This window comes from Puntigrus tetrazona, chromosome 1 (genome assembly GCF_018831695.1).
Source record: "Puntigrus tetrazona isolate hp1 chromosome 1, ASM1883169v1, whole genome shotgun sequence".
NCBI classification, from domain to species: domain Eukaryota; kingdom Metazoa; phylum Chordata; class Actinopteri; order Cypriniformes; family Cyprinidae; genus Puntigrus; species Puntigrus tetrazona.
Window position 1 is genome coordinate 470,839 of NC_056699.1, and position 9,162 is coordinate 480,000.

The window sequence follows — 9,162 nt, forward strand, 5'->3', positions numbered from 1 at the left end:
AGGATTACTCTAAGATAATCAAACCCCTAAATGACCTCACAGTAGGGTACCCACCTCTTAAAAAGTGTCTGAGACAAGGGAATAAAAGTAGACAATACCTCGACCCAAGAAAAGAATTTGGGGACAGATGGGATCAGCCCTGTCAACAAGCCTTCGACATGATCATTGAGAAACTCACTTCTGCACCTGTCTTGGGATTTGCAGATCCAGCGCTTCCTTACATTCTGCATACTGACGCCAGTACCACGGGCTCGGGGCAGCTTTGTATCAGAAGCAAGAAGGACAGATGCGGGCGATTGCATTTGCAAGCAGAGGGTTGACTAGGAGTGAAAGCAGGTATCCAGCTCACAAGCTAGAATTTTTAGCTCTTAAATGGGCAGTGACATCGAAGTTCAGCGATTACCTGTATGGAGCAGAATTTGTGGTTGTAACTGATAGCAACCCTTTGACCTACATTCTGACTTCTGCAAAACTGGATGCTACCAGTTATCGCTGGTTGTCAAGTCTGTCCACCTACAATTTCAAGCTCCAGTACAGGGCTGGAAGTCAAAATCGTGATGCAGATGGGCTTTCTAGACGTCCACATGGAGGGCTTTTAGATGACCTTACATCTCAGAAAAGAGAGGAGAGGATAAAACAGTTTACCCTTCATCATTTAGATGAATCGGGAGCAGATGATTCTGTTATTCTGCCAGAAGTCATAAAAGCCATCTGTGACAGACATCAAATTGGAGAGTTCTCGGATGACAGCAGATTGTTCAGTCCTTCCATTGCCCTAGTCGAGTCTTTAGCAATGCATGCAGACGTTCTACCTGATGAGTTTGAACAGGAGAATGCGCATGGTCTGCCAGTTATTCCTTACTTGTCCAATGAGGAGATGAGGAAGCAACAGAGGGCAGATCCTGACATCGGAGTCATCATTGATTGTTTGGAGAAGAATGAGAAATTTTCCACTTCTAAGGACCAATTTCCTTCTGCTACCTTGTGGACAAGGGAATGGAACCGGTTAGAATTAAGAGATGGACTGCTTTACCGGAAGAGGCAAGATCAAGGAAGCACACTTTATCAATTAGCCTTACCTGTGGCCTTGCAAGGAACTGTGCTGAAGAGTCTCCATGATGATATGGGGCACATGGGCATGGAAAGGACTCTTGACCTGGTCAGGACTAGATTCTTTTGGCCAAAGATGTCATCGTCTGTGGAAGAGAAGATTAAAACATGTGAGAGATGTGTACGTAGGAAAGCGTTCCCAGAAAAAGCAGCTGAAATGGTGAACATCAAAACTACCAGACCATTGGAGTTGGTCTGTATGGACTTTCTGTCCTTAGAGCCGGATAGGAGTAACACCAAAGACATATTAGTCATTACAGACCACTTCACCAAATACGCAGTGGCTATACCAACCCGAAACCAGAAAGCGCAGACTGTGGCTAGATGTTTATGGGAAAACTTCCTAGTACATTATGGATTTCCAGAAAGACTGCACAGCGATCAAGGACCAGATTTGAGTCACGTCTGATCAAAGAGCTGTGTCAAATAGCAGGCATACGCAAGGTGAGAACTACTCCATACCACCCAAGGGGAAATCTAGTGGAGAGATTCAATAGAACCCTTCTCCAAATGTTGGGCACTCTTGAAACCAAAAAGAAGTCATGCTGGAAGGAGTTTGTGAAGCCTTTGGTGCATGCCTACAACTGCACTCGAAACGATGTGACTGGTTATACTCCCTATGAACTGATGTTTGGTAGACAGCCCAGATTGCCGGTTGATTTGGCCTTTGGCCTGCCAGTGAATGGAGCTACCAAGTCTCACTCCCAGTATGTGAGGGACCTGAAAGAGAGTTTAAGGGAGAGCTATGAGGCTGCCATCAAGAACGCTGCAAAAGTGGCTCAACGTAACAAGCGCAGATTTGACAGAAATGTGGTTGTTTCCGTTCTCGATGTTGGAAATCGAGTTCTTGTGCGAAATTTGAGACTGAGAGGCAAGAACAAGCTGGCAGACAAATGGGAGCCAGATGTCTATACAGTCATTCGTAAGGTTGGAGATCTCCCAGTGTATGTAGTCCAGCCTGAAGGAAAGAACGGTCCAGTTCGCACTTTACACCGCGACTTACTTCGACCTTGTGGATTTCTATCTGTGAATGAAACTGAAGAGTTGAGTCCTCCAAAGATTCAGCATAAGCCAAGAACCAGATCTATTTCAGCCTTCGAAGCTGCTGACCAAGAACATCAAATGAGCGATCAGGCAGAATCAGATGAGGACTCTTTTCATCTTGGAAATTCAGGACGGCAGTTGGAATTCATTACAACCACCATTTTACCCTCTTCAGGAGTTCGATTCGCCTAATGTGGAGTCCATTGAACTGCCCCTGTAGTGGTAAGCCCTGTAGGAACCTTACCTGAAGTAGAGTCCTTTGAATCCTCTTCTGCTGGCATATACCCTGAAAACGAGAATGGAACAGACACCAGATTATTAGGAGTCTCAACAGAATACCAAAGAAGTAATGATGATGACAGTCAAGCACCAGTGATAAACCCTGCCGATGTCGACACCAGTGGAGTTGAGTCTGGAAGAGAAGGAGATATGGCTGAGGTGGAGACCAGCGGAAGAGTACTGGAAGCAGTTTCTGTGGGTGATGAAGCTCAGTTTAAGGATCAGGCCCCACCTACAGAAAATGTTACATGTGATCCACCAGCCATGGATGGTAATGTAGGTGCCAGTGGCCCTAGACGCTCTAGAAGGCAGTGTGGACCTCCTAATAAACTTGAGTATCACAAATTAGGAAATCCTTTGACATTGGTCATCCAGTCCCTATTACAGGGGTTGAGCTCTGCACTTACCACTTCACTGGAGGAGCCCATATTCACCAGTGATCCGCACTTACTGGATGCCTTACCCTCTGTAGTGATAACTCAACCCCGTGCATGCCCGAGGACGTGCCTGAATTCAGAGGGGGAAAGTGTAACCCAGCTTACTAGTGAGTAGTAGCAGAGGCAGAATCATAGAACAAACAGCAAACTATATGATCGATGTGAAGTAAAAAAAAAGAAAACACTGCCAGAATAAAATATATGCCTAATTACATTAACTATTTATGAAAAAAAATAAAAGTAAAATATGCAGGATTAGGATAGTGGCGTCCAATGAAATCGCTTTTTGCATGACGTCAATACGTCGTACGCGATCGCGCAGGTTTGCAACGCATAGTGTTCTGGATCTTTCTTTTCTCCGTGAACTTGAGCCGAGAGCAGACGTCCATTACTGCTCCGGGAGATTTAGTGCTTCTTAAGTGAGTACAAGAGATGTAAAAGTACGTAAAACATTTGTATATCATTATGCATGAGTGAGATAAAAAAACCACGTACTTGTGTAACCCGTAGAAACATTTTGATTCATCTTCTAAACGCCTGTTAATGACGCGATTTTAGCGTTAGCATAATATTAACATAAAATGTGTCGTGTATACGTTTATTTCTATCAGACGATTGAGAGAAAAGCGGAGCACGGTTGAGAGTGCATCTTCAACCAGTTACCATCAGGATTTTCCTTCCTTATATGTACATTAGACTGAGTTTCCTTGGTGAGTTGATATGATTTTCAGTTATTCAGTGTTATTTTCATTATGATATTGTTTAAAGTTTTTTTTTTGTTTCATAAATGAACCATTTATTTTGTTGGTAAAAATGATGGAATGAGACATAAGATTAAAATGGAGACAAAAATAATGGTAATTCGGTAGAAATTCCAACATTAACGTTTTTTTTCATTAAACAAGATAACTGTCCAATTGATTGAAATGCTTTTGCTAAAAAAAAAAAAAGAGAATGCCAAATAAGTGACACAAAGAGGTTTAGTACACAGAGGCATGTAAATTGATATAAATGGTTGTTTATTTAAAAGAAAAAATGTCAACTGAAATAATGCATACATTGTAAAGTGCTAATTTTTTTTTTTTTTTTTGCCTTGTGTTTTCAAGGCCGGGTTTTTTTTTTTCTCTTCTTCTTGGGTTTGTTCTGTGTGATGTCTTGCTGATGTTCAGCCACAGAATACAGTCCGCTTATCTGCGAATCGAGTGAAGTGTGAACCCTTCCTGGAGTGTGAATCGTCTCAACTGTGTGTAACGGAAAAGTTGGACTGGCGAGCCGCCCGTTAATCGGACCCTTTGAACAATCCTGTTGAAAGAACATCAAGGTTGAACATACTCGTCTTTGAATGACTGATTCTACATTTATTCTGTTTAATTTGTAAAGGTTGCTTATTTTATTTTTATTTTTGTTTTGCTCATTGTTAAAATACAAATTTCCTTCAATTCTTACCTTAAATCTTGTGTCTGTGTGTTCACTGCTGTTGCAAATTCTCTCTCTTAGGACGAATCTACACTTCTGAAATTACTGGTCCATTGATAAAGTTATACAAAATTTGGGTGTCACGGGTTACATTAGGTTAGGTCAGGTCAGGTCAGGTCAGGTCAGGTTAGGATAGGTTAGGTTAGGTTAGGTTAAGGTTAAGGTTAAGGTTAGGTTAAGTTAGGTTAGGTTAGGTTAGGTTAGGATAGGTTAGTTTAGGTTAGGTTAGGTTAGGTTAGGTTAGGTTAGGTCAGGTCAGGATAGGATAGGTTAGGTTAGGTTAGGGTAGGGTTAGGGTTAGGATTAGGATTATTTAGGGCTAGATATCTTTAGGGTTAGGGTTAGGGTTAGGGGTAGTGGTAGGGGTAGGGTTAGGGTTATGGTTAGGGTTAGGGTTATGGTTAGGGATAGGTTTAAGGTTATGGTTAGGGTTAGGTTATGGTTAGGGTTATAGAGTTACGGTTAGGTTAAGGTTAGGGTTAGAGGATAGGTTATGGTTAGTGTTTAGGTTAAAGGTTAAATTTAGGTTAAATTAAGTTAGGTTAGGTTAAATTAGGTTAAATAAGGTTAGGTTAAGGTTAAAGTAGTGGTAGGGTAGGTTAGGTTATGGTTATAATTATAAGGTTAGGTTAGGGTTATGGTTAGGGATAGGTTTAAGGTTATGGTTAGGGTTAGGTTATGGTTAGGGTTATAGAGTTACGGTTAGGGTTAAGGTTAGGGTTAGGGATAGGGTTATGGTTAGTGTTTAGGGTTAGGGTTAGGGTTAGGTTAAGTTAGGTTAGGTTAGGTTAAGGTTAGGGTTAGGTTAGGTTAGGTTAGGTTAGGTTAGGATAGGATAGGTTAGGTTAGGATAGGTTAGGGTTAGGATTAGAGTTAGGGTTAGGTTAGGGTAGGGTTAGGGTTAGGTTAGCGTTAGCGTTAGTTTAGGGTTAGGATAAAGGTTAGCGTTAGGTATAGAGTTGGGTTAGGGTTAGGGTTCGGGTTAGGGTTAGGGTGAGTTGAGGGTTGTCGAAGTTTTCCTTCAGCTTTATTTTATAATTTCTATACATTTATGAGTTAACTACATGTTACTTTTGTGCTATTTTAAACATAATGGTGTCTTTTGCTAGAAGATTGCATGCAAAGGCAGTAGGGTCTGCAAGACACAAATCAACTGGGAAAATCAATAAAGTCAGAAATCACCAAGCTCTCATAGAAAGAAACCATAAATAAGGAGGAGAACCTATAGAACTGACAAGGGACTAAAACAAAAGACCCTGAGATGGAACACAGTTGTTCTCACCTAAGACTGATGGTATGTGGGGTGGGACGCTAGCAGGGATTTAAAAAGGGGAGACCAAGACCAAGAGGAGAGAGGCGGACTGCGGCTATCTCAGACTGGTCAATAAAGTTTTTCCTGACACCTAAAATCCTGCTGTACGAGTCTCTTTGCTCGGGAAGTGACTTCGCCTCCAAATCAACAATAAACTTCCACAACAGGGTTAGGGTTAGCGTGAGGGTTAGGGTTAGGGTTAGGGTTAGGGTTAGGGTTAGGGTTAGGGTTAGGTTAAGGTTAGTTTAGGGTTAGGTTACAGTTAGGGTTAGTATTAGGGTTAGCGTTAGGGTTACAAAGAGTTAAGGTTAGTGTAAGAGTTAGGTTTAGGATTAGGGTTAAATAGGCTTACATAGGGTTAGGGTTAGAGTTAGGGTTATGGTTAGGGTTAGGGTTAGAGTTACTCAGGGTTAGTTAGGGTTAAGGTTAGGTTTATGTTAGGGTTAGAATTAGGGTTAGGCTTAGGGTTAGGGTTAGGGTTGGGTTAGTGTTAGGGTTAGGGTTAGGTTAGGGTTAGGATAAAGGTTACGGTTAGGGATAGGGTTAGGTTAGGGTTTGGGTTAGGGTTAGGGTTAGGGTTAGGGTTAGGGTTAGGTTGCGGATAGGGTTAGGATTAAGATTAGGGTTAGGGTAGGGGTAGGGTAGGGGGGTAGGGGTAGGGTTAGGGTTAGGGTTAGGGTTATTTTTGGGCTAGGGTTAGGGTTAGGGTTAGGGTAAGATAAGGTTAGTGTTAGGGTATGGGTTTGGGTTTGGGTTTGGGTTTGGGTTTGAGTTTGGGTTAGGGTTAGGGTTAGGGTTAGGGTTAGGGTTAAGGTTAGGTTAGGGGTTAGGATTAGGTTAGGTTAGGTTAGGGTTGGGTTAGGGTTGGGTTAGGGTTAGATTAGGGTTAGGATATAGGTTAAGTTTAGGGATAGGGATAGGGTTAGGGTTAGGTTGCGGATAGGGTTAGGATTAAGGTTAGGGGTAGGTTAGGATTAGGTTAGGATTAGGTTAGGGTTAGGGTTAGGGTTAGGTTAGGGTTAGGGTTAGGATAAGGTTAGGATAAGGTTAGGATTAGAGTTAGGGTTAGGGTTAGGGTTAGGGTTAGGGTTAGGATAAGGTTAGGATTAGGTTAGGGTTAGGGTTATGGTTAAGGTTTGGGTCAGGGTTAGGAATAGTATTAGGATTAGGATTAGTTTTAGAGTTAGAATTAGAGTTAGGGTTAGGTTTAGGGTTAGCGTTAGGGTAGGTTTAGGTTTAGGGTTAGAATTGGGTTAGATAGGGTTAGGGATAGGTTTAGGGTTAGGGTCAGGTTATATTTAGGGATAGGGTAAAGTTTAGGGTTAGGGTTAAGGTTAGGTTTAGAGTTAAAGTTAGGGTTTGGGTTAGGTTAAGGTTAGTTTAGGGTTACGTTAATGTTAGGTTTAGGACTAAGGTTAGGGTTAGGGGTAGGGGTCGGGGCTGGGGTGGGGTAGTGTTAGGGTTAGGATTAGAGTTAGGGTTAGGGTTAGGATTAGAATTAGTTAGGGCTAGATAGGGTTAGGGTTTAGGTTAGGATTAGAGTTAGGGTTAGGTTAGGGTTAGGGTTAGGGTTAGGGTTAGCGTTAGCGTTAGGTTAGGGTTAGGTTAGGGTTAGGATAAAGGTTAGCGTTACGGATAGAGTTAGATTAGGTTAGGTTAGGATTAGGTTAGGGTTAGGGTTAGGGTTAGGGTTTGGGTTAGGTTAAGGTTAGTTTAGGTTACGTTTGCAGTTAGGTTTAGGATTAAGGTTAGGTTAGGGGTAGGGGTCGGGGCTGGGGTTGGGGTAGGGTTAGTGTAGTGTTAGGGTTAGAGTTAGGGTTAGGGTTAGGATTAGAATTAGTTTAAGAGTTAGAATTAGAGTTAGAGTTAGGGTTAGGGTTAGTGTTAGGGTTAGGGTTTGTTTTTCGGTTAAGGTTAGGTTAGGTTAGAGTTAAGTTTTAGGTTAGGGTTAAGGTTAAAGGTTAAGGTTTAGGTTAGGGTTAGGTTTAGAGGTAAAGTTAAAGTTAGGGTTTGGGTTAGGTTAAGGTTAGGTTAGGATAAAGTTTAGCGTTATGGATAGAGTTAGGTTAGGTTAGGGTTAGAAGTTAAGGTTAGGTTAGGGAAGTTAGGTTAGGTTAGGGTTAGGGTTAAATTCACATTAACAGTTACGGTTACGGTTACAGTTACGGTTACGGTTACAGTTACGGTTTAGAGTTAAAGTTAAAGTTTTGGTTAGGTTAAGGTTAGTTTAGGGGTAGGGGTCGGGGTGGGGCTGGGGTGGGGTATGGTTAGGGGTAGTGTTAGGGTTAGGGTTAGACTTAGGGTTAGGGTTAGGATTAGAATTAGTTTAAAAGTTAGAATTAGAGTTAGAGTTGGAGTTAGAGTTAGAGTTAGAGTTAGAGTTAGAGTTAGAGTTAGGGATAGCGTTAGGGTTAGGGTTTGTTTTCGGTTAGGGTTAGGGTTAGGGTTAGGGTTAGCGTTAGGGTAGGTTTAGGTTTAGGGTTAGAATTGGGTTAGATAGGGTTAGAGATAGGTTTAGGGTTAGGGTCAGGTTATATTTAGGGATAGGGTTAAGTTTAGGGTTATGGTTAAGGTTAAGGTTAGGGTTAGGGTTAGGGTTAGGTTTAGAGTTAAAGTTAGGGTTTGGGTTAGGTTAAGGTTAGTTTAGGGTTACGTTGCGGTTAGGTTTAGGATTAAGGTTAGGGTTAGGGGTAGGGTCGGGGCTGGGGTGGGTAGGGTTAGGGGTAGTGTTAGGGTTAGGGTTAGAGTTAGGGTTAGGGTTAGGATTAGAATTAGTTAGCGTTAGCGTTAGCGTTAACGTTAGGTTAGGGTTAGGTTAGGGTTAGGGTTAGGGTTAGGTTAGGTTAGTTAGGGTTAGGGATGGGGTTAGGGTTAAGGTTAGAGTTACGGTAACAGTTAATGTAAATGTAATGCCAATTCTGATTCTGTTACGGTTACTGATTCTGATTCTGATTATATTATGGTTAGGGATAGGGTTAGGTTTAGGTTTAGGGTTAGGTATAGGGTAAGGTTTAGGTTTAGGTTTAGGTTTAGGTTTAGGTTCAGGTTTAGGATTAGGGTTAGGGTTAGGGTTAGGGTTAGGGTTTGGGTTAGGGTTACCGTTAGGGTAGGCTTAGGTTTAGGGTTAGAATTGGGTTAGATAGGGTTAGGGATAGGGTTTGGGTTAGGCTTAGGTTATTGTTACGGCCCATAACTGATTTGTGGCTCGCTTAATAAATATAAACGAAAAGTATACAGGCCGAACATATAAAAGAGTCACAACACCTGATATGAATTTAAGACACCTCCTTTTATTAAACAATTCTCAAAATAATAAACAATTCACGTGACTTATAAACGAAACATAAATAATAACAAATCGCGGGTAGGAAAACTAAGGAAGCAAGCCCCTGACTACCCTTGTTCTCGGATTGCAGCTCTTACCTGTCTGCCGACAAACAAAACCAGAACGGGTGAGTCTTCCGGACAACTACTTCCCTCCCTCAGCTCTTACTAACTCAAAAC

General features: G+C 41.9%; 1 long non-coding RNA gene across 1 annotated transcript; it reads left to right on the plus strand.

The window, feature by feature from the left end:
• Window positions 1–3,200: 3,200 nt before the first annotated feature.
• LOC122348571 lies at window positions 3,201–4,322 on the plus strand. Its single transcript, XR_006251346.1, has 2 exons — window positions 3,201–3,580; window positions 3,977–4,322. It is a non-coding gene; the product is annotated as an uncharacterized LOC122348571 (long non-coding RNA).
• The last annotated feature ends 4,840 nt before the right edge of the window (window positions 4,323–9,162 follow it).